Genomic DNA, 27,907 nt, shown 5'->3' on the forward strand with positions numbered 1-27,907 from the left:
AAATGCTTATTGAAAAAAACTTTTTAATTTTCTGCACGACATGCGCATGTGCAATCCATGCAAATCTTTTTCCACAGCTGTGCTGCCAATCTAGAGACAGCCATGCATGGAAAATACTGATCCTGAACCAGCAATTATGAACAGCTTTTTTCTCAATCAGCAGCTACAATTAGCTGCAGCAGGCATGGTTTGAGTGAGAATATAAACAATTTTTTTTTTCTTTACTGCTATCCCCGTGGTCCCAGCCTTACACATGCTCTGCCTATGGGCCTTAAGCTGCGGTCACACTTGACTTTTCTTCCCATAGACTTCCATTCATACACACGCGAATGCGTCAGACTGGAAACGCAAGGTCATACGTCAAGTTTCGCATGTTGCTGCAAGTTCAAGCTTGGTGAACTCTGACCAGCGAAATCGCATAACTTGACTGCGTGAGACCAATCGAGGATCAAAACATGACCTCTCTGGACAGAAATTTAAAACATGGGGCAATCACTCGCTTTTTTTAATGTCTAATCATCTTGTTTAATCCCGCCCCTTTTTGCAGCGCCGTACGACAGAATTTCGCACACACAAAGCCCAGTTTGACCGCAGCTTCAGGCAGTTCTTTTTCTACATATTCATTCATGGCCTTTGATTCAGGTTAAGAGAAAGGAAAGATTCACCCCTTTCGGGGAACTGAGCATTTTCAGTGCATTTTACTGACGCGTTTCTAAAAGCAATTTGCGGAGAGAATAAACAGTGAGTGCACACACTGTTTATTATGCTTATTTTGCAAAAACACACACGTTTGTGGTCATTGTGCGTAAAAACTAGACAACCAACAGGTTCGATTGATGTATTGATCTTATCTGTACGATCAAAACTGAAAGTGTAATTTAAGTTAATTTCAGCATTATGAGGAGAAGACGCGTCCATACAACGTCAAAGTCTAACATTAGTAGATGTTGATTTTTGGTTGGTTTTAGGTTGTGGTATTAACCAACCAAAGTCTAACATCAGTAAACTGATCTTTGGTTAGGTTTAGATTTGTGGCATTAATTAACTAAAATCCAACATTATGTTAACGTAAAAAACAGGTTTGAAACATGAATGCTATAATACATTTTCATTTTTGGGTGCACTGCAGCTTTATTATTTTTTAGAAAGTTAATATGGAAATGTGAAATTATTTTAATGAACATAACTCTGTGCTTAGCCATAAGGTAATAAACTGGAACAAAATTAATTGATTCATGAAACCACTGTTGGACACACCAAAAATGATTCCAAAGTCACGACAAAAGTCAGAACGTCTTGCTGAGGAAAGGCTGCTCTCGCCTGGTGACATTACATAAGTAATATAATGAACTTTGATGAACTTTCCAAACAAACTTTATTCCTAATGTTAAAGTGAGATATATGTAATAATTTCACTTTCAAAAAACTTTATTGTACATAATGGAAATCGGTTTCAGGTGGGATTCAACTCTTACTATTCCCTTAAGGGAGCCCTCTACCCGTTGTCGTCTCATCCAACAAATTCATCTTCTGTAAGTATTAAAATGTGAAAATCTTTCACTTAAATGAGTGGTTTAAATGTGTGTATGTATAGTGCATGTCAATTAAAAGAATTAGCCAAATAACTTCAGTCATAGGTATTTATGTCACGTGACCATTTTCACATTTCTGGGTTTCTCAGTGTGAAAGTCAGTAGAATAAACTTTGAGCACAGTGAATCAGAGAGTGCACCAAATATTGTTTTACAATTCTATTTGCTAAAATAATAAAAGAAAACTCCACGATGGGGTTAAGAAATGACCATGAGGAATAAAGTTACAAGAAAGCTCTGGCCTTCACATAGTCATTATGACCATCATTATCAACCAATAATATATATTGTATACCAGTATATACCAATATATTGTCATAGTTTTTGTGAATTGCAAAGTCAGTTATCCACATAATATTGTGCATTCAAAATACAGTGAATAATTAATTCAAACCTTGCAGTGTTAATCACAGGACCAATTGTTTTGATTTTTTTTTTTCAAACGTTAACATTTTTAGATGTTAATCTGACCTACAGTACTACATGCAGGAGATATTAACTAAAATGCTATGTTTATTGGCCAATTGTTCATTAACACTCTAGCTAATTAAGCAAATACATTTATTAATTAATAATTAATAATAACAAGTTATTATCTAATTACAAGTTAGTAACAAGTTAAGTTATCTAATTATTAAAGAGCCCATATTATGGGTTTTTGAAAATGCCCTTCCATGTAGTGTGTAACATAGCTCTAAGTGAAGTGAAATATCCAGCTAAGGCTTAAATCTGAAAGTGTACAGTGTTTAAAACTATTGATTCATCTATAAAAGAGTCGACTCATAGTGCTTCAAACGAGTCGTCTTGATGACGAGTCATTAGGTGTTTCGTGATGACGCGGCTACGAAACACAAGTAGTTGCGCGTGCAAACCCGGGACATTTGAAACCTGCGGCCCGCCCACTAACACAGAACCCAGCCCCCCCCCCAACCCACAAACACAGAGACACACACAGACACCGGTCGAATTAAGTCACGCTGCGCAGATGGATATTATTGACAATCTAATCAAAGATGAAACCTCAGCAATATAGCCCAGCCTTGAGCAGATCGAGTGCTTCTGGAAATTACATGCTTAAAAAGAGACTTCATCGGTTTGTAAAAGGAAGGATCAGTAAAGACTGTCAGAACATGGATCAGTGCATCATGGATCAGTTTCTTCCCCCATTTCACAAGTGTAAGTACGTGCGATTAAAACTGTTGCCTCGTTTACTCTAGCTTGCAAATTATGCATTTAGTTGTGTTTTGTTACTTGTAACCGCGTGTACTGTATCAGGTTAACTCTTTATTTTCTCATATCGCGTGTCAAGCCACGTTGAAAACGCGACGCGTGCCGCTTTGTTGCCGCTTTGCGTGCCGCTTTGAACAGGCGCTCTAGTCTAGGCGAACGGTGAGTGTGTGTGTTGTGTGCGTGTGAGTGCATGTGTGTGTGTGTGTGTGTGTGTGTGTTGCGCAGGGCCGGTTCAGCAAGCTCTCAACCTGAAAGTGAAAACGAAAGTGACCCGTTAGCAACGTGAGGACCGGGGGGTGTCGCAGATATAACCGAGGACGCGGGTGGTGAGGGAGGTGTCGCGGACGTCTCCCTCTCTGTTGGTGTGTGTCTTCTAAGGAGGAGGTGTTTGCGTGTGTGTGTGTGTGTGTGTGTGTGTGTGTGTCTGTGAAAGAGCAGGTGAAGGGCTCCTCGCCAGTTCTTGGAGTTTTTGCTCAATAAAATAGTTTGTCATCTGTTTTTTTAAGTCCATCGTCTGTATTTACATTCACCCACTGGCAGCCAAAATCCACACCTTACTCTATGAAGCGTGTATGCACTGTGACTACTTTTATATTGTTGATTAGCTGCTGGGCATTTCTCGCGCTGAAGCCTGTCTGTTTCAACCAATCACAACAGGCTGTCATCGGTCCAATCAGCGCAGATTAGCTTCGCGCTGAGGACGGGTTTGGGTACAAATGAATCGCTGAACGAATCATATGGGAGTCGCTGGGATAATAAGGTAAAAATAAATGCAGATTATAAGACCATCAAAGTGTTTTTTGACCTTGCATGCATATTAGACTGTTGTTGGAGACCCTTAAAACCTAAATATGACCCTATTTCATGTATAATATGGGCTCTTTAATATTTAGGTTGGCTTTATTGTTTATGGTATCCGAACAAAAATTACATTGAATTGAACTGGTCGTCTGTTGGAGCATACAATTTATTTGTCTATTAATTCGAAGATCAATTAATTTCCTGGTCTGAAAGAATAATTAATCTTACTACATTAACGGATTAGTACAACCAGTTGATTTATCTTTGAGTTAAAGTAACTTATAACTATCAAGTAACTTTGTGTGTAAAAAGCAAGCGTTCCACGTTGGCTCAAACATTTAATAATGGTAACAAAAGGGTATAAACAACACATATATTTACAAGCATGCATATACAAAAAGAGAGAGAGATGGAGTGGGTGAGACAATAGAGCAGGAGAGAAAGTGCATCGATATAAATGCAAATTCAACATCGATAATCTAAGACCAAGCATCAAAGAAAACTGAATCACTTTGTTTTAACAAAGGGCATGATAAACTAGCATATTTGATAACTTAATCAAATTTGCATAGTATCTTTATCTGTGGCTTTATCAGTAAGTGTCCTGGCCTGGAAGTTTCTTGATGAATTGCTTGATGGTGTTTCTCCATTCTGATTGGCTGATTAGCGTTGCAGTGAAGTTATGCGTTGAAATTGTCCAGAATAGAGACTTGGAAGTGTCTGAAGACTAGAATGGCCAAAACACAGCCTCAGCTTGGGTGAGGCCTGAGTAGGGTTGGGTACCGAAACCCGGTGCCATTAGAGCACCAGTACCTTTGTAACCAGTATGTACCGGATCAAATCAGCATATAAATTTCTGTGCCTAATTTCGATTCCACTGGTGCTGCGACAAGGACGTAAGAAGCATCAAGGGGTGCATCAAACCATCTCTAAACCTTTAATTCTAAACAACTTTGAGGAATACGGACAGGTGATGTCAGGCATTTGATTTTGTTGCTTAGGGAACAGACACACACAGCACAGCGCATTCAGGGAGCGAGAGTGACTCTCTTCAGATCAACACGCTTGATCGCGTTCATCAAATTTGCTTAAACTAAGCATTCTAAGGCGTATTTTACAAGCAAGGATTCTGACACAGCAAAATGAAGCAGATGCTTTACAAAAGTTGTGTGTAAGGGGGAAACATGTCAAACTTAATGACACATTTGAGGGCTCAAAGGCAGAGGAATGCACTGTCTGACATAATCTGGCACTTTTAATGAGTACGTACATGGACACCAATGCTCCGATTTTAGCATGATTTAGACATCACTCTGATTTAAAGTCTAGTCTACCATGTAAACATTGATTTTTGATAACCTTAAAAGGACCGCAGACACCTACGTCGCGAAATGCGGAGGTTTTTTTTTTCCATTTAACGCCATGAAGAAGCGAGATCAACCATCGGTGGCAGACGACGGAGAGACTGAGGCCTCTCTCTGTGTGCTCTAGGTGTCATGTGCACTCACTCTCTCAGGCACTAGCACTAGCTCCCTCTGCTTTCTCGCGCACTTGCTCTCTCTGTCAGGACGGTGCTGCGCGCATTAGCCTAGTTCCCCTCATTCGTCAGAGGTTGACGCCCAAATTGACACAGGTAATTGCGATTTAAACACTTTTAATATAGGAAGTCCTCGGCTATACAGAGACCATTATTAATCAGAAATCTAGCGTACATAGTTTTACGTTAGGAAATGCAGTGTTGAATTTGCAAACAGTCGGCAAGTACCAAAGAACAGATGTAACACATTGATCAAATGTAGTTTTCAGTCACGCTCATGTAAGTCAAATTCAACTCGTTTAGTTTTGCCTTCATTCATTTTTGATTTCCATCTTCAACACATGATTTATTTACAACACATTTTTAAACATAATAGTTTAACTAATTTACTAATAATCTACTTTTTCTCTTCTCCATGGTGCCAGTCAGTAAATTTTACTGGTTATATTATTGTCTTATTCAGATTAAGGCAAATTAGATTACTGATAACATGTAAACATAGTCACAAGCCCCAACCCTAGAAAAAGGAGTTCAGTATTTTGATGACAGCCTTTCCACAGGTTACTAGTAAGCTTACGTAATTTCATAATGCAAATCTTAAATTCATGCTAACCAACAAATAATCAAAGGAAATTATTAATGCAATTCAAATATATACAATATGAATTTATGTTTACTTTAAACTTAAATTATATTGTTCTATTAAAATAATTTTTTAAAACATTTTGTCAAAATATTTTATAGAGTCATCCACCATAATTTTGTGGCTCAAAAGTATCGGTTCAGGCACCGTTTTGGCACCGGTATCGTTTTAAAAGTATCGATTTAGCACCAGTATCGAAATAATCCCAATCGATACCCAACCCTAGGCCTATAGTTGAAGAACGTACAGAGGCAAGAGCAAAAGAGCGAGAGCTTAGAGAGTGAGAAAAGGAGAACTTGTTGTCAGGTTCCTTAAATAGGGTTTGCTGATGTCATGAACACAGGGGTTGAGTTAGCCAATGGAATGTTGGCATCTGGCCTTGATTTATGGCTCTTTGTTTGTGACTTACAGGTGATTGGTGAGTGGTTTTCATAGAGAAGTGTTAAAGATTTTATAATCTCAACATGTGTTACAAGTAGCAAAATGAATTGCATACTGTTGTTCTCTATACCAATTTCCAGGCTATAAAGATTCTCACTACTCCTGAATCTATTAATGTCATTGTAAATATTTCTTCTGCGTATTTTTTTTTACAGGGATTAACACAGTGAACAAGGAATGGGCAAGAGATGCACTCAGCGAGTGGGAAAGAGTCAGAGGTCATCCAGGACAGGTAGATTTCACAGTAAAGGCAGAGGTGATTTTGTAAGCAATAATTTTGCTTCTCTGGAGTTAGATGTGTGTAGCCCTGCATAGGTTCTCCATTAGGGTTCTTAGGAACAGTACGGAGCATGGGACGTGGGTTTTTTCTACTCCGTACTAAATAATCGACATGGATGGTCAGTTCAATGAACTCATTTAAATTCCTCCCTTCGACAAGACAGGTTAATTCTAAATGTAATACTGGACTCAGACCCCGATGAAAAATCAGCTTCCCCACTTAGTTTGTGCTGCGAGGGTATGAAAAGTTAAGGCATGATCTGCCGCTGTTATTCGTCCCTAGGTAAGGGACAACAGTTGATTTCCTGGACTTTTCCCATCACCTGACTTAAGAGATGGCGCCGACGATGATGGCTGCCTCCGTGTCGTGCTCTGCAGTAGTTTTTGTGTTTTTGTTAGTTTGTCATATCTTGAGTCACATTCCTACAATTAGTTTCACCAGAGATGAATTGTTGGACATTCGGGTGCATACACCACCAAATATTTTTCCAAACTTGGATTTATCTGATGTTCTGTTGGACATTGGAGTCGGCGGAGCCGCGGTGCTGCTCAAACGCTTTTAGGCATGCAGACGAGGAAAGTGTGCAGGCGCACTTGTGAAACTCAGACTCAGTGCGGATTTTATACCGTGTTGCCTAGCATCCATCTGGCAAATCTCCGCTCTCTACCCAACAAAATAGACAAACTCATTCTGCTCTCTCAGATAAACAGGGATTTTCTGCATTCAGCTGCTCTGTGTTTCACGGAAACCTGGCTGAACGACACCATACCGGACAACGCGCTTCACCCTACCAGACTATCAGCTGTTCAGAGCGGATTGCGACGAAGAATCGACATGGAAATCGTGTGGTGGCGGGACGTGCTTTTACATCAATGAAAGGTGGTGTACAGATGTAACAGTTTTAAAGAAGATGTGCTGTCCAGATCTTGAAGCACTGTTTATTAACTGTAAGCCTTTCTACTCACCGCGTGAGTTCTGCTTGTTCACCCTCGTCAGTGTTTACATTCTTCCGCACGCACACGCGAGCCTGGCGATACAGAAACTAGCTGATCAGATCAGAGCAACAACACCTGGGCTCTGTTTTAATCATTCTCTAGGATTTTAATCAAGCAAAACTATCCCGTGAACTGCCAAAATATAGACAGCATGTTACATGTCCCACAAGAGACAGTAATATACTGGATCACTGCTATACCACAATAAAGGATGCATACCGCTCCATCCAACGAGCTGCTTTGGGACACTCTGACCATTGTTTGATTCATCTTATACCAACCTACAGGCACAAACTGAAAACAGCCAAACCTGTATTAAGATCTGTGAAAAGATGGACTAACAAAACAGAGCGGGATCTACAATCCTGTTTCGACCTCACTGAGTGGAGTGTTTTTGAAGCTGCTGCAAATGATCTAGATGAGCTCACAGAGACTGTAACATCTTATATCAGTTTCTGTGAAGACGTGGGCATTCCTACCAGAACCCAACTCGCATACAACAATGACAAACCATGGTTCACTGTAAAACATAGACAGCTACGTCAAGCCAAGGAGGTTGCTTACAGGAACGGGGAGAGGGCCTTGTATAAGCAGGCCAAATACACATTGGAAAAGGAGATCAGAGTCGCAAAAAGGAACTATTCTGAGAAACTAAGGAGTCAGTTCTCCTCCAGCGACTCAGCATCCGTGTGGAAAAGTTTGAAAAACATCACAAACTATAAGACACCATCCCCCAGCACTGTAGACAATGAACGACTTGCAAATGACCTCATTGAGTTTTACTGCCAGTTTGAGAAAACCCCACACCCACTCTGAACTGCTCTTCACGCCACCATTAACACATCCACCACCACCCGCCTCCCCAATACCTGCACTTCAGTTCAGTGAAGATGATGTGGACCAGGTCTTCCGGAAACAGAAGAGGAAAAAAGCACCAGGCCCAGATTTTATAACAACAGCCTGTTTAAAATCCTGTGCTGACCAACTGGCCCCCATCTTCACTCTAATCTTCATCAGATCACTGAAGCTGTGTGAAGTGTCCTCTTGCCTCAAACGCTCCACCATCATCCCCATCCCAAAGAAACCCAAACTTACAGGACTAAATGGCTACAGACCGGTGGCGCTGACATCTGTAGTCATGAAGTCTTTTGAAAAATTGGTGCCGGCCCACCTGAAGGACATCACTGAACCCTCACTGGACTCTCTTCAGTTTGGCTGCAGAGCAAACAGGTCTGTGGATGATGCAGTAAAATGGGACTGCGTTATGTTCTGCAATACCTAGACAGACCAGGGACCTATGTGAGGATCTTGTTTGTTGACTTCAGCTCGGCGTTTAACACTATTATCGCAAAACTTCTCCTGCCCAAATTAACTCAGCTCTCTGTACCCACCTCTGTCTGTCAGTGAATCAACAGCTTCCTAACGGACAGGCAGCAGCTGGTGAAGCTGGAAAAAATTCTCATCCAGTATCTGCACAATCAGCACTGGCGGCCCCCAGGGGTGTGTCCTCTCCCCACTGCTCTTCTCCTTGTACACGAATGACTGCACTTCAAAAGATTCCTCTGTCAAGCTCTTGAAGTTTGCAGATGACACTACACTTATCGACCTCATTCAGGACGTTGATGAGTCTGCTTACAGGCAGGAGGTTAAGGAGTTGGCTGTCTGGTGCAGTCACAACAACCTGGAGCTCACACGCTCAAAACAGTGGAGATGATAGTGTATATATATATATATAATATATATATATATATATATATATATTTATAAAGCCAAAGGCCTAGATGACAGGTGCTTGAACACTCTTTGGGCATGTTAGTACCAGATTGCTTGATTTTTGTCAACATTCTCTGCAAAAGAAAAATCCTGATTAAACAAAGATTTTTCAACATCAATAGTCTTCAACTGTATTAATTTATCACAATATATTTTCATCATCATCTTTTTTTTTTTTTTTTACTTAGGGGCTCAATGACCAGTCTGGAGTCCAGCCACAGTGGTTTCTCTCAGCTCAGTGCAGCCACCACATCCTCCAGCCAATCTCAGTCCAGCTCTATGATCTCCAGGTAGAATGGTCTAAAATGTAGAACCCAAGTGATGGCGAGGACCCAATTCTAAATTAACTCCATTAATACTGTTCTTCTGTCATCAATCCCAATACTTTACCATGTCAAATGTCTAAGCTTGCTTGCATATGTGTGATATATATATATATATATATATATATATATATATATATATATATATATATATATAAAAGCTATTCTTTATCTTTATTCTTTTATTAAATACCCCACATATGGCACATATACTTACTGTATGCATACTGTATATGCACTTCATTGTTCCATATCATAAATTTTTTTGTGAATTCATTTAGGTCAGTAGGCGGGCTTCTGCAATAACTTAGAAAAAAAGTTTATTTGAATTTTGGAGACTAGGTTAAGTCTTTTTGGGTGCTACAAGTTTCTTCATTATTAATGTGTGGTTAGACTTGCAGTTTGCACACAGCACCCAATTGAGTAAAATAGTCACAGTATTTTTTAAGTGCTTATTATAAATATTGCTATCTTAAATTTTTACATTGTGGAAATTCCTTTTATATTAAACCTCATACCTGCTTGATCAGTTCCTATGCAGTCAGCCTATTAGTGCTTAAATTGAAAATGCATCGGCAAATGCACAATTGTTTTTAGACGGTAATTTCTTAGGAGAGAGGAACTGCAACTTGTTGTAAACATTGTCATTGCCTCAACATAACAAGTCTCAATATATACAAAAGTTTTGAAGCTGATTAGTTTTTTTTATAGTTCTTTATTACAGACTTTTTTTTTTTGGTTTATGGTTTATATTACCAGAGACTTGAAATGGAGTGAAGTTACAGAATCCAGTGAATTATTCACCTAAAAGTTCAATAAAAGCTAAAAGAATGTTTATTTCTTCAGGTTAGAATGACATTCCAAAATTGTATAAAAAAATAAACAACTTTTTTTCTGAGAACATTTTTATGAATACAGGAGATTTAACATATTTTACACCATGCAACATGGTGTTAACTGCTTACCTTCCTTAATATATCCAAATTGTCTGAAGACATTTCTTCATTTCTCAGCGTCATCAGTCTGAGACAGGACATTTTAGGGGAAAAATATTTTTACACTGAGCAAAAGCTACTTTTTACAAGTCATTCATGTAATGTGATTTGTAGTAGAATATATTTACAAAGCACTAGTTGTATTGTAGGCACTGTATACTCTAAACATAAGATTGATTGTAGAAAAGAGGACAACAAAAAGTGTTTTAAAAAAAGTGACTATTTTCCAGCTGTTCTTTTTTCTGTTAGATGGGTGTTTATTCAATAAACTTTAAAGGCAATTTGGGTGACCCCAGAAGTTATATATTAAGCAGTCATCCCTTAATGTATAAATACTCATGAAGCACAAATTCTGAACCATGTTTATTTTCCCTTAAGTTCCCTTGTCTTTCGACAAGCTGCCAGTGAGGTTTAAGTTTCAGGGCATGTGATTTTAGAATTTTTTCAAACCATGCACAGTTTAGTACACTTATGCATGGTGTTTAGGAAAATAAAGATATTCTATTTACAATACAATTTTGTAATCATTACAAAATTAAGGCAAAAATGAACGTAAGACCATTGTGTCAGTACTAACCATTTATTGTTTTGCTGTATCGAGAGTTCTGTATATCTTGTGTGAATGTTTCACGTCCTTCAATTACCAGTTTTATTTCCATCAAAATGCAGTATATCAGAACTAAATGTGTGTGTCTGACTCTGTTGACTTATATTAGACACTTGGGTAACGCTTTATTTTGATAGTCCACTTGAGTATTAGTAGACTGTCTACTTAATATCTGCTGATACTGCTCCTTCAACAGACATTTAACTGACTATAAGAAACTTTGCAAGTACATTTCAACTTACTCTAACCCTAATCCCAACCTAATAGTCTACTTATAATCTAATGAGAATTAGTTGGCATGTAGATGCAGTGTAACTTAATTCAACGAACGGACCATCAAAATAAAGTGTGACAGACACTTGTAGTCTGCCTTTATCTGAATAGAGCAATATGGCTGATAAGTAAACATGCGCACCAATATTCTTATTGAGTAAGTTAGGCTTAGAATGTTGAGAAATTAGAAGAATCAACCAATTGACCAAAATAAACGTGTTTTTGAGTTTCTTTATCTTAATAGAATTTTACCTTTACTGTGCAGTGATAATGCTTAGCATAAAAACTCCAACCTGGATTATGTCTGAAAATCACCAGCTGTTTTTGTGGTTTCATCTGTGTATAAGGGCTATGAACTGTTTATTTCTGTCTGTTGTTTCTTCCTGTACTTGTATTTTGTTTTGGAGATGCATATCTGTTTTCTCTGCTGATAAAATCTGTATGTGAAAGAAATAAGTATACAAATATACTGCCTTTACATTTTTTATTCAAATTATTAAACTTGAATTAAAGTTCATGCTGTGTTTCTGCTTTGTGTTTACAGTGTATGAGCAGAGCCGGCCCTCTCTATAAGCAAATTAAGTGGCTGCTTAGGGCCCCGCCCCCACTAGAGGGCCCCCACAACCCACTGGTGGTGCGAACAGTTTACTTGCTAAAATCGTTTTTATTTGCATTTTACAAAATATCTTCATTGACAGTGCTTTAGTACTTTTTTCACTGAAAAGAAAGTTGGAAAATTTTCTTGTGCGAAGTTCATATGATCAACAGAAACCTCGCACCATCTCATTTCTCAATTGTGTTTTGTTCTCATGGTCCGAGTTTGTTCTTCCAACATAACCTTAGACACCAACCAATTGTTTGGTTTTTGTTTTATTGTTTTTAATGAGTAAAAATTAATGTATATTTTATTGTTAAGTGATGCATTTTCACTTTTGGATAATCATTATTCACTGTCATTTCATTGAAGAGCTTTCGCATTTGGAATTTATAAAATCTTTTTTTTAAATAAATAAAAACTTGACATGGAATCTTTAGCTATAGAATCTTCAATCTGTTTACTAAGTTAACAGAATATATTTTAAACACTTCAGATGGACGCATAGGAATCACTGGTCCCTTTATTAAAAATTGTTTAATTCTCCATTTTTGAAGCTGGTAGTTGACAAAAATAGTGCTTTTTTTAAAATGTCCAAATCATTAAGACGGTTATTAAGTTGAAGAAATCAAGCTTTACATTACTCCACTATTTAGAGCAAAGTAGGCCCCCAAAATTATTCTGCTTAATGCCCCCAAATGTACAGGGCCAGCCCTGTGTATGAGTGTAAAATACAGACAAATAAAACTGTAAAACATGACAAACCGCATATATTGCAAATAATAATTCAATAACTTACTCATAAAAACTTCATGTTCTATTACTAGATTAATTATTTTTAAGAATAATCACCACCTCTTAGTAAAACTATGTAAATTATAGTACAACTTTAAAGAGCCCCTACTATGCAGTGTGTAACAGCTATAAGTGAATAAAAACATCTAGCTGAGGTTTAAATCTGGAAGTGCACGTTTTAAGACTCACAAAAAATTTAATTCTAAGAGTCGGCTTAGAGGTGTATATGAATCATCTTGATTTCAAATCTTGAGCCATTTTGTGTTGACGTTAGCACGAAACATTGCCATATGTGAGGCACCAGACTCAGGAAAAATTGAACTCAAATCATCACTCAAGATCAGACACGTGCACAGGTAGATTACAATTGCCCTACAATTGCCCAGGTAGATTGCCCTTTTTGTAATTACAATGTTTGTAATTACAATGTCATGTTTTTTTTTTTTTTTTTTTTTTTTTTTTTACAATGTCATGTTATTTAAGAAAGTATTCTGTTCATCAAGGTGGCATTCATTAAATGTAAACAAAAATTTCCGCTTTCTCATTGTATGTAGTTTCAAATGACATTATTAATCGAGTCATTATTGCTTTTATTACTATTACCATTAATAATAATAATAATATTAATAGTAATATTAACTTGAACAGTTAATAGTGCAATAACATTTCACAATTTTACAATTTGTACTGTGTTTTTGATAAAAATAAATGCAGCTTTGGTGAGCAGGATAAGCTTATTTTAAAACATTTTAAAATCCTACAGACCCCAAACCTTTGACCGGTAGTGTATAAACATAAAAAACATGGTTTACTACTGTAATAATGTTGTATTTAAAAAAATAAAAACTTTACACAATGAGAATGAAAATCATGAGGTCACTGTGCATTCTACATATTTTATAATGCAGACTGTAATCTGCATGTATGCAAAGCAAAAAAAAAAAAAGAATGAACATCTTACACAACAAAATAAGAGAGAGTGCACAACCAATTCACAAACACAGGACAAATAATACACAGACAACCACCCAGGAGGCAAATTGGTAAAGCTAACTTTACTAGAAGGCCAGATGTATTTGCACTGTATAATGCCAAGCTATCATAAAATATTATAGAATAGATATTAAATGGTCTTTAAATGCCTTTGTCATATGTCATTATAATGGTGCATAACATGTAGACCAGATATCACCAAACAGCAGACCTCTGTCCTGATCCGGACCAAGTTAAGCTTTTGTCCGGACCGGTAATTTGTGACAGAGAAATGCCCCAAAATACATAATCCCAAAGCACCGTTTGATCAATGCCTGCACGGTGGGCAGAACAGCTAAACCAGTAATTATGACAATGGCCAACCATTTACGCTGTAGCATAACGTAATGTGATCTACACACAGTGTAAGTATAGATCACGTTACATGATGCTAAATCAGTTTGAAAAGTAATCAGGAAATATAAAAAGCTAGAGAGGAGTACTGTAGATATGGCATGCTCAAAGGTGAGGAAAGTTGATGCAGAAAATAGGACATTTAAAAGTGAATGGACAGATCAGTAAGGATTTATCCTTCCAACTGGTAGTGCAAAACTCTTGTCATATGCTGCAAACGGTGGCGTTAATCAAAAGCGGCAATATTACGCGGCATTACGAAACCAAACAAGCTTTTTGAACAGATTTATCCATTGAAATCTGAAGTGAGAGTGTGGAAGATAAATGAGCTAAGAGTGTAGTACGACAGATCAGCCTGACTCATCACACACTCTTTTACTGCACAGCAGCGTGCGCATGAGTGTTAACTGCGAATTGCATGGATTTTGGGACAGCATAAAAAATGCTTCAACGATGTGACGGCTGTGAAGGAGTGTTTGAGTGCCGCTGCAGAGACACTGCTTGAAGGAAGTTAAAAAATTGATGGGAACAACAAAACCCTCATTTGGGTGATGGTAGGTCTTTCCAGCCAGCTTTTGAAACCAGTGGTGGGTCATTGTAAGGTCCAGACGGCCGGTGGCAACGATGGCGACGCTCACCGGTGGAGTTGATTAGACCCAGGTCCCAGCCCACCAAGCCATGCCCGACGGCACCGCCTTTCCGGTGCGTGTCCGACGCCGATTGTCTCTGACCTGCCATCAGGAATTAGGGGAAGGCGAGAAAAAGTGGACTTAGGTTTCCCGCCTCCCCTTTCCCGCTTCTATCTGTGGGAGAAAAAACTCAAATGGCCCGGCTGGTTTTGACCTAGAGCATGTCCGCCGCTCTGCCCGCCCCCTGACCCCGTGCTTTGCACAGTCCCCTGTGTGTGCGTGACCAGTGCTGCCTCTTCTGCCCGTCCGCAAGCCCACCCATCCCTCCGGGTTTAGCCTTGCCGGCCCTCGGCGGTCCCCCCTGCTCCACCAGCCCCCTCCCCCTCTCCCCGGAGGTGTGGGTGGGGTGGGTGGTGGAGGTGAGCGCTAGTAATCTCCGGCGAGGTGAAACAAGCCGGGGTCAGTGGTGTCCGGGGTTACGGTCTGCCCCCCCCTCCCCCTTTTGATGGTTGCGGTTCATGATGCGGTGAGCCCCGAAAAAGTGCGTGTTCGATGGGGTTCTACGGAACTGCTTTGAAAATGGAAAAAAGCTGTGCAAAAAGCCCCCGCGGCGGGCGCAGTTCAAGCTGCCCAAAACGGTGCGTGTTCGACGGGGCTCATGCCATCCTATTGTGTGGGAAAAGGGAAATAAAAAGCAGCGCAAAAAAGTCCCTGCTGCTGGCACAGTAAAGTTGCCTAAAATGGTGTGTTGTTTCTTGGAGAAAAATCCACCAAAAGTCATAACAACTGCTTCCAAATATACGTGGTGCGTTGGACCAAAGTGATCTTGAAGATATCGGTCTTCCCCTTTAAGAGGGAGGGATCACCAGCGTCAATGATGCGGACTCTTCGAGAGGGCCTTAGTGGAGGAGGAGGAGGAGGAGGCAGTGGACAGAACACGTCACTCAAGGAAGGGCGGCAAGACGACAGAGCGTCCCGGGTTACCCCTGGTAAATCAGTTCCTTTTTGGCATGGAGCTCAACTGCGGGACGTGTGGTGTTAGCTAACTGGCCTTTCTGTATCTCTTTTCCAGGAGGGAACTAGCAGGAGGATGCTGTCATGGCAGCCTTCAAAGGGAAAACGCCCCCTCGAAGCAACAGAAGACTCTGAATCTTCCTGAATAAATATTATACAATTTAACAATAACGGTCATACGGTGTTCAGTGTCTTTATTATTCCTCTCTGTGTGGTTAAAAAATAGCTTCATTCGGGATAAATGATCTCTATCTCCTGTGTTAAAAGTGTCGCGTGGGACGTCTGGGCTCAGGTTCAGGCTTGGCTAAGTTCCAATTGGGACAAATGATCCCTGTCTCCTGTGTTAAAAGTGTCGTGTGGGACGCCCGGGTCCAGGTTCAGCCTTGGTTGATAGCCCATCGGGACAAATAATCCCTTTTTCAGCACAAAGAGGTGTCAGGCTGGACGAGACTGTCCAGGTCTGCGCCGGCGTTGAATGGCCATATGGCCCATGGTACAACTCTGGGTATTTGCAGGCATCTCCCAGGACGGCTCGGTACTTTGGGCTGCATAAAGAGTTCGGAAGAGGGCTGCCCAAAAGCGGGGGCTGTCAAAACCTAAGTCCACTTTTCTCGCCTTCCCCGAAAACTTGATGGCAGGTCAGAGACAATCGGCGTCGGACATGCACCTCCAGGCGTGGGATGTCCCGGAAAGGCGGTCTCTCCCGTCGGGCATGGCTTGGCGTGCTGGGGCCTGGGTCTAATTATCTCTACCGGTGAGCATCGCATCGCTACCGGCCGTTCCGGACACCACCCATCTTCTTGATGGCCCTTACAAAGACCCATCATCACTCAAATGGACTTGGTTTCAAAAGCTCGCGTGGTTTCAAAAGACCCACTATCATCCCAAATGCTGATGCTTCCCTGGGGGGCCACGATTGCCACCCCCTTTCCCCGGGACCCACGCGGACCCACACCCTTCCCCGGGGGGGCAAGTGCCCACGTTAGAGGGGCTGGAGGACCTGACCTCCAGAGCCACCACTGCCACCCACTCTCCCCGGGGACCAACGCCCTTTCCGGGGTAAGCGCTGGCCCCAAAGGGTCTTCTAGATTGACACCTATTCTCCAGCAGTGCCCGGACACCCCACACTTAAGCCAGGAACATTGACTTAGTCAATAGCACTCGCTAGGCAGAGGTGCCGTTGGTGACCTCCCTGTCCACCACCTTGCAGTACTGTGGTTGATAGCTCGGGTGCACCAGCCTTTCCCAGTTCCACCACCAGGGGCAGTGTTCAATTTGTGAGGTGGCTGAGGTGCACCAGCTCCACGTAGTTCTAGCCATAGATAATATGGGTGTTTTGTGTTTGCCTTCCTCCAGTGCCGGAGTTCGGACGTGTTTTCTGTGGCATGCGGGAAATAGACTCACCAGTTTGGGCAAATGGCTTGGCCATGACCCCCATGCTTCTTTCCCATGTGCCCATGGTTGCGTGGCCGGAGGCATGCGGGAAACGGACGCAGCCCGGGGCCAGTCCTCCTGCAACCCTGGCTCTCTCTGAGTTCTCCATGAGCATTGCTCAAAACTTCGGGCTGCTGAGAGAATTTGGCGAAAAACTAAAAATCCTGAACAGCTCATAACATACCAAACTCTTCTGTCTTCTTTCTCGACTGAGGTTACTTCTGCCAAAGCAGACATACTTCCGTCAGAAAGTCAAACAGTTGCCACCAATCCTCGCTGCTTTTTAAAACATGTTCCTCCCTCCTCTATCCTCCTCCTCCACCTGCATGCTCCACACTCACTACTGATGACTTTGCTACATTCTTTTGCACTAAAACTGCAAAAATCAGTGCTCATTTGCTGCACCTACAACAAACACACAAGATACACCACCAACACCACACACACTCACCTCTTTTTCCCAGCTCTCTGAGTCTGAGTTGTCCAATCTCGTGCTATCAAAGCCATGCAACCAGCTGTCCGCTTGATCCCATTCCCTCTCATCTCTTGCAAGCCATTTCTCCTGCAGTCATACCAACATCGACGCACATAATTAACACATCTCTTGACTCTGGTCTATTCCCTACTTCATTTAAGCAGGCTAGGGTAACCCCACTGCTAAAGAAACCCAACCTGGATCAAACGCTACTTGAAAACTACCGACCGATATCCCTGCTTCCATTCATGGCCAAGATTTTGGAGAAAGTAGTGTTCAATCAGGTCCTGGGCTTTCTTACTCAAAACAACGTCATGGACAACAAGCAATCTGGCTTTAAGAAAGGCCACTCAACTGAGACTGCCCTGCTCTCGGTCGTGGAGGATCTCAGACTGGCTAAAGCAGACTCTAAATCATCTGTCCTCATCTTGCTGGATTTATCAGCAGCTTTTGACACTGTAAACCACCAGATCCTGCTATCTATGCTGGAGTCGCTGGGCGTCGCAGGCACTGTTATTCAATGGTTCAGTTCTTACCTCTCGGACAGGTCATTCAGGGTGTCGTGGAGGGGAGAGTTGTCCAACCTACAGCATCTAAACACTGGGGTACCTCAGGCTCTGTTCTTGGGCCACTTCTCTTCTCCATCTACACAGCATCTTTAGGAACAGTCATCCAGAAACATGGATTTCCTACCACTGCTATGTTGATGATACCCAGCTATGCCTCTCTTTTCACCCTGATGATCCCTCGGTTCCAGCTCGCATTTTAGCCTGCCTGTCAGACATTACACACTGGATGAAAGATCATCATCTTCAGCTTATCCTCGCGAAAACGGAAATGCTTGAAGTTTCTGCCATCCCGACGCTTCACCATAACTTCTCAATCCAGATGGATGGAGCAACCATCACTGCATCCAAAATGGTAAAAAGCCTTTGAGTAACGATTGATGACCAACTAAACTTCTCTGACCACATTTCTAGAACTGCTCGATCTTGCAGATCGCACACTATAACATCAGAACGTCCGACCCTTCCTATCTGAATATACAGCTCAACTCATTGTTCAAGCTCTTGTTCTCTCCAAACTGGACTATTGCAACTCTCTGCTAGCCGGGCTACCAGCTAGTTCTATCAAACCTCTTCAGCTGCTTCAGAATGCAGCAGCACGAGTGGTCTATGATAAACCCAAAAGAGCACATGTCACTCCGCTACTCACCCTGTTTGCACTGGCTGCCAGTTTGCTGCCCGCATCAAATTCAAAGCTCTGAGTGTTTGCTTACAAAACGATTGCTGGCTTTGCTCCTTCGTATATGCTCTCACTTCTGCAGATATATGTGTCCTCCAGAAACTTGCGTGCTGTGAATGAACGTCATCGCGTTGTTCCATCCCTAAGAGGGAAGAAGAAATCACTTTCCCGAACTCCTCACATTCAATCTGCCCAGTTGGTGGAATGAACTCCCTAACTACATCAGAACAGCAGAGTCCACTTGCTATATTCAAGAAACGACTAAAACTCAACTGTTTTAGTCCTCCACTTTCCTTCCTAATCTTAACTGCCTCTCTGGCTTATACCACTAACTGTACTCTCTCTCACAAAAAATAAATAAATAATTACTAATGCCTCAGCTGCTTAGACTTTTACACACCTGAACTTGTCTATAGCAGTTGTTTCACTGCTGCTCTTATAGTTGTGTAAACTGCTTTCTTGTCCTCATTTGTAAGTCGCTTTGGAATAAAAGCGTCTGCTAAATGACTAAATGTAAATGTATCAGTTTTGGGCTCACGGCTTAGCCACTGACCCCCTGCTTCTTTCCCATGGACCCAAAGACGCGCGGCCGGGAGGCATGCGGGAAACGGACGCATCAGTTTGGGCAACCAGCTTGGCCACTGACCCCCTGATTCATTGAACCGCAAAAGCCGTCAAAACCTAAGACCACTTTTTTTTTGCTTCTTTCGCATGACCCAAGGACGCGCGGCCGGAGGCATGTGGGAAATGGACGCATCAGTTCGGGCAGCCAGCCTGACCATTGACCCCCTGCTTCTTTCGTATGACGCAAGGACGCACGGCCGGAGGCATGCGGGAAACGGACGCATCAGTTCGGGGCAAATGGCTTGGCCACTGACACCCTGATTCATTGAACCGCAAAGCCGGCAAAACCTAAGTCCACTTTTTTCACCTTCTCCAAAAACCTGATGGCAGGTCAAAGACAATTGACGTCAGACAAATACCTCCAGGCGCGGGACATCCCGGAAAGGTGGTCTCCCGTCGGGCATGGCTTGGCGGGTTGGGGGCCTGGGTCTAATCAACTACACCGGTGAGCGTCGACACCAGCCACGCTACTTCTCACTCAACCAACTGTGGCACTAGTGCCCCTGGGACCCCCTGTCCTCCATGCCCACCAGCGCCCACCAGCTCGCCCGGAATCGGGGCACTGTCTGTGGGCCAGCCTTTAATGTCTGAACCGCTTGGGTGAGGCGGGACCCGTCCTCCATGCCCACCAGCTCGCCCGGAATCGGGGCACTGTCTGTGGGCCAGCCTTTAATGTCTGAACCGCTTGGGTGAGCCGGTACCCCCGTCTTCCATGCCCACCAGCGCCCACCAGCTCGCCTGGAATCAGGGCACTGTCTGTGGGCCAGCCTTTAATGTCTGAACCGCTTGGGTGAGGCGGTACCCCCGTCCTCCATCCACCAGCCCACCAGCTCGCCCGGAATCGGGGCACTGTCTGTGGGCCAGCCTTAATGTCTGAACCGCTTGGGTGAGGCGGGACTCCCGTCCTCCATGCCCACCAGCGCTGGCCGGGATCGGATGCACTTTTGCGGGCAGCCAGCCTGGCCATTGACCCCCTGGTTCGTTCAACCACAAAGCCGTCAAGTCCACTTTTTCTCGCCTTCCCCGAAAACCTGACGGCAGGTCAGAGACAATCGGGTGTCAGACAAGTACCTCCAGTCGCGGGAAGTCCCGAAAAGGCGGTCTCCCGGTCAGGCATGGCTTGGTGGGCTGGGGCCTGGGTCTAATCAACTACACCGGTGAGTGTCGCCATCGTCACCACCGGCCGTCTGGACCTTACACTGACCCACCACTGGTTTCAAAAGCTGGCTGGAAAGGACCTACCATCACCCAAATGAGGGTTGTTGTTCCAATGCAATTTTTTTTACTCCTCTGAGCATCTTCGTCTCATCTACATTGTCTTTCTGAAAGATTTTCTGAGAGAAGTTAAACCAAATGCAAATGACCTCCTGTTGCACGAACTATGTAAGATGAGTAAGGGAATACATTAGCTCGCTTCTGGTCCATTCGGACTGAAATAAAATGTTTTTACACAGTGACAAGTCAGCGGGCCACACAGTTTTTAATGTTTTTTGCAAGATGACCTCAATATGGACATGGTGGCATTTTTGGTCGACATCACAGCACACCTTAATGAGCTTTAACTTAAAGCTTCAGGGACCAAACAACTTAATCTCTGATCTTGATGGCAGCCGGTCCGCTCCTTCCAGAAAAAGCTGGAAATTTTCAAATTTGATCCTCAAAAAGAATGCTTCACTTCCCAAGAGTAAAGGAGCAGATTCAAGATGAAAGAGACAAGATTTCTTTACACTGACTCTATCGAAAAAGTTGATGAGAAACTTCAGTCAAAGATTTGACAGCTTCACACCCTGGGAAAACACCTCCTCTTGCTGATCCTGAATCCGTACCTCATCAGAGATGTCAGGGAATTTTCAAAAGTAAGTTTTTTTTTTACATTTAGATTTTAATTTTATAATTGGGTTTGTTTTTCATATATTTAATTGTTTGTTATTAAACAGGAGGCAGCACAGACATTCAAGTGGGTACATCCTGCTTGTCTACAACTGCAGCTCACTGATCTGCATGCAGATGTTTGCACTTGGGGAGCATTTTGAAGCAGGTGACCCTGCTACTTTCTGGCAACAAATTGTGCCTGAGGCTGCTTACCCTGATCTTACCAAGACCATGTTTGGATTGACTTATAACTGTGAGTCCGCATTCTCCGTCATGAACAATATAAAAAACCAAGCCACCGTTCCACGCTAACCAACGAACATCTCTCAATGTGTATGAGGAATGGCACTAACCACATTCAAACTCAGATTCAAGCTGCTGATAGAGCATTCAGACGCACATTTCAAGAAAAAAATGTGAACCTCAAACAGAATGTAAAAACTGACTGTTAAGAGAGTGCATATGTTTAAAAGGCTAGTATTTGTTTAATGTTACCAAGAAGCTGCTTCTTCCCATTATTACTTGAAATTAAGCTTTAATTTGCATTATGTTTATTGAAAAGTTGTCATCAAATGCCTCTTTAGCTGTTAAAAAATTACTATAGTTGTTTAAACTGTGTTAGGACAGTAGAGAAGAGATAAGAAAAAAAACATTTTTGCACTTTTTCAAGCACTTTTGATTTTATTATTATTAAGAAATATTTACATTTGTTCTAACACAGGCCTGAAGTTGCGGCTCTTTGCCATGTTTCATAATGTGAACATTTAAAATAAATATTGAAATGAAGATGAAATATACAGTGTTGATGTTTGATGTGGGATGTATGAGAGATTTAATAAGGTTTGCACCTTGTTGTGGAAGAAATTTTAGTTACTAGACCCATTTAAATTTTAATTGATTACCCCTGATGTAGACCTATATTTCATACAATAATGCATTGCTGCCCACTAATGACCTCTACATAACAATCATGACAGTTTTAAAGATAAAAACAGTTTTTTGTACTGACGTGAATTTTGATTACTTGATGGTTCTTCATGGATCAGGCCAGTTTGTAGCAGGGAAGAAGAAAAGGAAGGAGTTAGTAATTCAGATTTAAAAAGAGAAGTGATGGTTGATGTGCAACAATTTTCTGGTGAACAAAATGAAGGAGCTACTTCAGGAGAGTTGCAAGGAGGAGATGCAAAACAAGAAAGCCAGTATAGAACTGCTAGTATAGATCAGGAAAAATGTGGAGACTGGAGCCACTGCAGGAGAGTTACAACCTAAAGAATCAGGAGAAGAAACCCAGTTTGGAAGTGCTAGTATAGATTTAGGAAAATGTGATGAAACTGGATCGTCTGCAGGAGAGTTATAGTCAGAATAATTTAAGAGAAGAAAGCCAGTTTGGAAGCGCATCATGTAAACGTCTCTGAAACGGCTGACATAACTAAGAACGTTCATTTTTGGACTTTCTTCAATTTCCAGAATGTTCTCTTTAAGGAGTTTAAGAGGACTTCGAAAATCTGTCCGGAATACGAGCTGAGCCGGGGCAAACCCGAGAGACTCTTGGATCGTTTCTCTTACCCCCCCCCTCTGTTTCCTTCCAGCCTGTCCAGCATTCCGGTGTCCTGTCAGAGTTGTGTGTGTCGTCAGTCTGTCTTCTCCCGCAGGCCCTCTGGTGTGTGCATTCAGTCTTCCTCAGTGTCTGTCATCCATCCTGTCCCAAAGAAGGAGTGTCAGCTCAACCGAACATGATTCACTTCCCCATTAGTAATCCTTTTGTGCTCCGCTGTTAAAATAACATAATTTTCTCAAATTGTTTGTCTGTCTGCTTCCCTAACCGTATAAGCTGATTGCAGATTATTTGTGTAGTATACTTTTTATTTTTATTTTTTTGTTTTTAGTTTGGTTCCTTATACGGGAAATGTGTCTGTTGTGTTGGATTTATTTCTGATTGTGACGGTTCATTCCATGTTTTTGTATATTATGATGTTTTGTTACAAGGAGTGTATAATTTGTTTATTTTGTTAGTTATTTTTATTTATTTTTTCTTGTGTTGTATTGTTGTGCTAGTGCTGAGAAACCCACATTGAGCGAGGAACCTTAACGGTGTGTGCAGTGGTTGATATGTTGTGCATTTAGGTGGACTAGCTGACCAATCCGAGTTACGGTGGAACACCCTGCTCCCTCTACTCCTCCTGGCTGGGGAAAATAAAGAATATTTTTGTATTGGTCCTCCTGTCTAAGTGCATCTTATTCTTGCCTTCAAAGTGGTAAAACTTACCTATGAGTCCTAACTGGGAGTACTTCTCTGGCCCTCCTCCAGGGTGGTGGTAGTTGGATTAACTTATTTCTGAGGCTTGAGACCTTGGACTTTATGAGGAGTTGCCACATTTTAATATCCTTGAGATGGTTCTACACCTTTATTTGAGTCCAGCGGTGTTTGATTATACCAGTTGGACTTGATAGAAATCCACACGTGTCTATATTAATAGACATTATGACTCATTGATGCATGTCAAGCAAGTGGACAATCATGACGTCAAAGGAACTGCCTGAAGAACTCAGAAAACATAATTGTGGCAAGGCCACAGATCTTGGCCAAGGTTTCAAAATTTCTGCTGCACTTAAATGGCCATGAAGAACCCCCTATAAGAGCCATAAGTTTATTGGTTTATTATGTTAAATTAATAATAATGTAAAAAGCAAAACTCGAAAATATTTTACTAAAAGTAATTTAATTTTTAATATAGAGCATATGCTGATGTCGCTTCCAGGAAGGAAGAGAATTGTGTGTTGTGTCATGAAGATGGAAGCAAGACGACATCACTGGACTGTCTTGTGTACTCGCGTTCAAACGCTGCTAATTCAAAGAAAGAAACAAGAAAAGAAGGACAGATTGATGGCACATACAATTTAGTCAAAAAACTTGCTCTCTGGGTATGGAAATGAAAAAGCTCATGTGGCACGTTATGACTGACGGAGATTCATCCCCTAAGGATCGTCTTTGAGTGATCTGAATTACTCGCGATCGTGGATATAGTGGGCGATATTTCTCCGGTGGATTTAAAGCTGCTCTACAGGAAGGAAACGTGACAACTGACATGTATAAAACGTTGCAGCAATAGTGAGGTAACGGACTTTGATTCGGCTATATGATGACTCAATGCATATTTGAAGAAGCTGAAATGTATAACGGTTTGGATGCAGAAAAGTATTGCGTGTACTTTTAAACGTCTGCAAACAGTTTGTGCATTGATTGAATGGAGATGGCTGAAGGAAGCAAAAGTGAAACTACAGCTTTCGAACACAAAAGGGCACCTAAACCCACTGAAAAGGCTTTAGAGGAGGAAGTAAAAAAAATTGATTGGAACAACAAAGCCTCATTTGGGTGATGGTAGGTCATTGTAAGGTCCAGACGGCCGGTGGCGACGATGGCGACGCTCACCGGTGTAGTTGATTAGACCCAGGGCCCAGCCCGCCAAGCCATGCCCAACGGGAGAGACCGCCTTTCCGGGACGTCCCGCGCCTGGAGGTGCGTGCCCGACACTAATTGTCTCTGACTTGCCATCAGGTTTTTGGGGAAGACAAGAAAAAAGTGGACTTTATGGTTTTGACGGCTTCGTGGTTTGAAGGAACCAGGGGGTCAATGGCGAGGCTGGCTGCCCGCAAAAGTGCGTCCGATCCCGTCCAGGGCTGGTGGCATGGAGGACGGGGGTACCGCCTCACCCAGTGCCCCGATCCGGGCGAGCTGGTGGGAATGGAGGACCTCTCTCCCAAGCGGTTCAGACATTAAAGGCTTGCCCACAAACAGTGCCCCGATTCCGGGTAAGCTGGTGGGCGCTGGTGGGAATGGAGGACGGGGAGGGTGTCCCAGGGCACCCAGTGCCACAATTGGTTTGAGTTAGAATTAGTGTGGCCAGTGTCGACGCTCACCGTGTAGTTGATTAGACCCAGACCCCCAGCCCCGCCAAACCATGCCCGACGGAGAGACCGCCTTTCTGGGACATCCCGCTACTGGCAGTAGTACTTGATGATGCTGATTGTCTCTGATTTTGCCCGTCAGCTTTTGGTGGCCCTGGAGCTCAGGTCCTCCAGCCCCTCTAACTTGGCCGCTTGCCCCCGGGGAAGAGCGTGGGGTCCCCGGGGAGAGGGGGTGGCCGTGGTGGATCCTGCAGGTTAGGTCCTCCAGCCCCTCTAACTTGAGCGCGTTGCCCCCCGGTGAAGGGCGTGGGTCCCCGGGGAGAGGGGTGGCAGTGGTGGCCCTGGAGGGCCCTGGAGGTCTGGTCCTCCAGTCCCTCTAACGTGGCGCTTGCCCCCGGGGGAAGGGCGTGGGGTCCCTGGGGACAGAGGGTGCCAATCGTGGGGAAGGAAGCAATCACCATTTGGGGAGATGGTAGGTCTTTGTAAGGACCATCAAGAAGATGGTGTGTCCTCCGGAAACCGCCGGTGGCGACGCGACGCTCACCGGTGGAGATTATTAGAGCCAGGCCCCAGCCCGCCAAGCCATGCTTGACGGAAAGGCCGCCTTTCCGGGATGTCCCGCGCCTGGAGGGTACGTGTTCAGACGCCGATTGTCTCTGACCTGCCATCATGTTTTCGGGGAAGACGATGAAAAAATGGAATTTGGTTTTGACGGTTTCGTGCTGGACCAGTACGCTGATTGATAGGAGCTCGTTTGACACCCCATGGGTTAGGCCCCCGCCCGGCACCCCCCCAACATTGGTGGGTCGGCCTCTATGGGTGTGGTTGGTTCTCCCTGCCTCCTGCGGCGTGCTTTGGGAGGCGTGGGGGGGTGCTATCTGGGAGAAAAAAACTCAAATGGCCAGTCTGGTTTTGACCTAGAGCATGTCCGCCGCTTTGCCTGCCCGCCTGACCCCCTGTGCTTTGTCTCCCCCCTGACCCCCTGTGCTTTGTCTCCCCCCCCTGCTAATTCTCAGTCCACGCCCCCCTCCCCCTGGACAAGGGCTGGGGATGGTTGGTGGGCTCGGTAGAGTCTCCAGCATGGTGAATCAAGCCCAGAGGCCACGTGGGGTACGGGCTGGCGCCGGCTCCAGCCCTGTGTGTGTGTGTGTGGTGTGTGTGCGTGTGTGTGTGTGTGCGTGTGCGTGTGCGCGTGCGTGACCAGTGCTGCATCTGCTGCCCGTCCGCAAACCCGCCCGCACTTTCGGGTTTTCGGCAGTCCCCCCTGCCCCACCAGCCCCCTCCCCCTCTCCCCTGGAGGTGTGTGGGGGTGGGTGGTGGTGGGTGGAGGGTGGCTGCTATAGTCTCGGCGAGGTAAAACAAGTTGGGGTCAGTGGTGTCCGAGATTACGGTCTGGCCCCCCCCTTTTGATGGTTGCGATTCATGATGCGGCGAGCCCCGAAAAAGTGCTGTTCGATGGGGTTTATGGAACTGCTTTGAAAATAGGAAAAGCCGTGACAAAAAGCCGCCGCGGCTGGCGCAGTTCAAGCTGGCCCAAAATTACGCGTGTTCAATAGTGCTCATGCCATCCCTTTGTGTGGGAAAAGGGAATAAAAAGCCTATGCAAAAAGCCCCCCATTGCTGGGCGCAGTTCAAGCTGCCCAAAACAGTGCGATACAGTGTGGAAAAGGGAATTAAAAAGCAGCGCAAAAAAGTCCCCGCTGCTGGCACAGTAAAAGCTTGCATAAAACGGTGCGTTGTTCCTTGGAGAAAAATCCACGCAAAAGTTCGTAACAACTGCTTCCAAATATACCTTGGACCAAAGATATCTCGAAGGTATTTGTCTTCTCCCTTTTAGAGGGAGGGGTCCCAGCGTCAATGACGCGAAGTGGACGCTTGTCCGCCATCTTTTAAACCGTTCCACACGGTTGTGTGGGGTCTCCTCTCCCTCCAGCCTTGGTCTTGGATGGTCATGACCGAATGTGCACACTGCTTCAACATCTACCGTCAGCTTTTGCCGCACCTGTACGCAGGTCCACAAGGTGTCAAACGCGGACGAGAACAAGCTTTTGCTGGCACTCGTCGCTGGCCGCGTGGACTGCGGATGACGGTGTGCCCAGTGACCAGCTGTCAAAGGACGCCGCCCCCCAAGACAGACACCTGAAGCAGCACGCCGAGCTCTCCGTCTCGGCCAGGAAAGAGGCCATGGGGCTAGCGAAGCGTCGGAAAGTGGCTCGAGAGTTTCGGTGGTTGCAGTCCACTCAACTGACGATCCCCGTGGTGTCTCGGCTGGCGTCTCAGAAGAGGAACTGGAACCAGACGACCCGGAGAAGCTGAGCGTCCGTAGCGCCGACCCCCCGCTGCAGCTCACTACGGAGCACATACAGGCCCAGCTCTCAGAGCTCCGCAAGCAGGTGGACAGGTGAGGTCTACCCCGGCTTCGAAATCACCCGCTGCTATCGAG

The sequence above is a fragment of the Danio aesculapii genome, chromosome 6 (assembly GCF_903798145.1).
Source record: "Danio aesculapii chromosome 6, fDanAes4.1, whole genome shotgun sequence".
In the NCBI taxonomy this organism is placed as follows: Eukaryota; Metazoa; Chordata; class Actinopteri; order Cypriniformes; family Danionidae; genus Danio; species Danio aesculapii.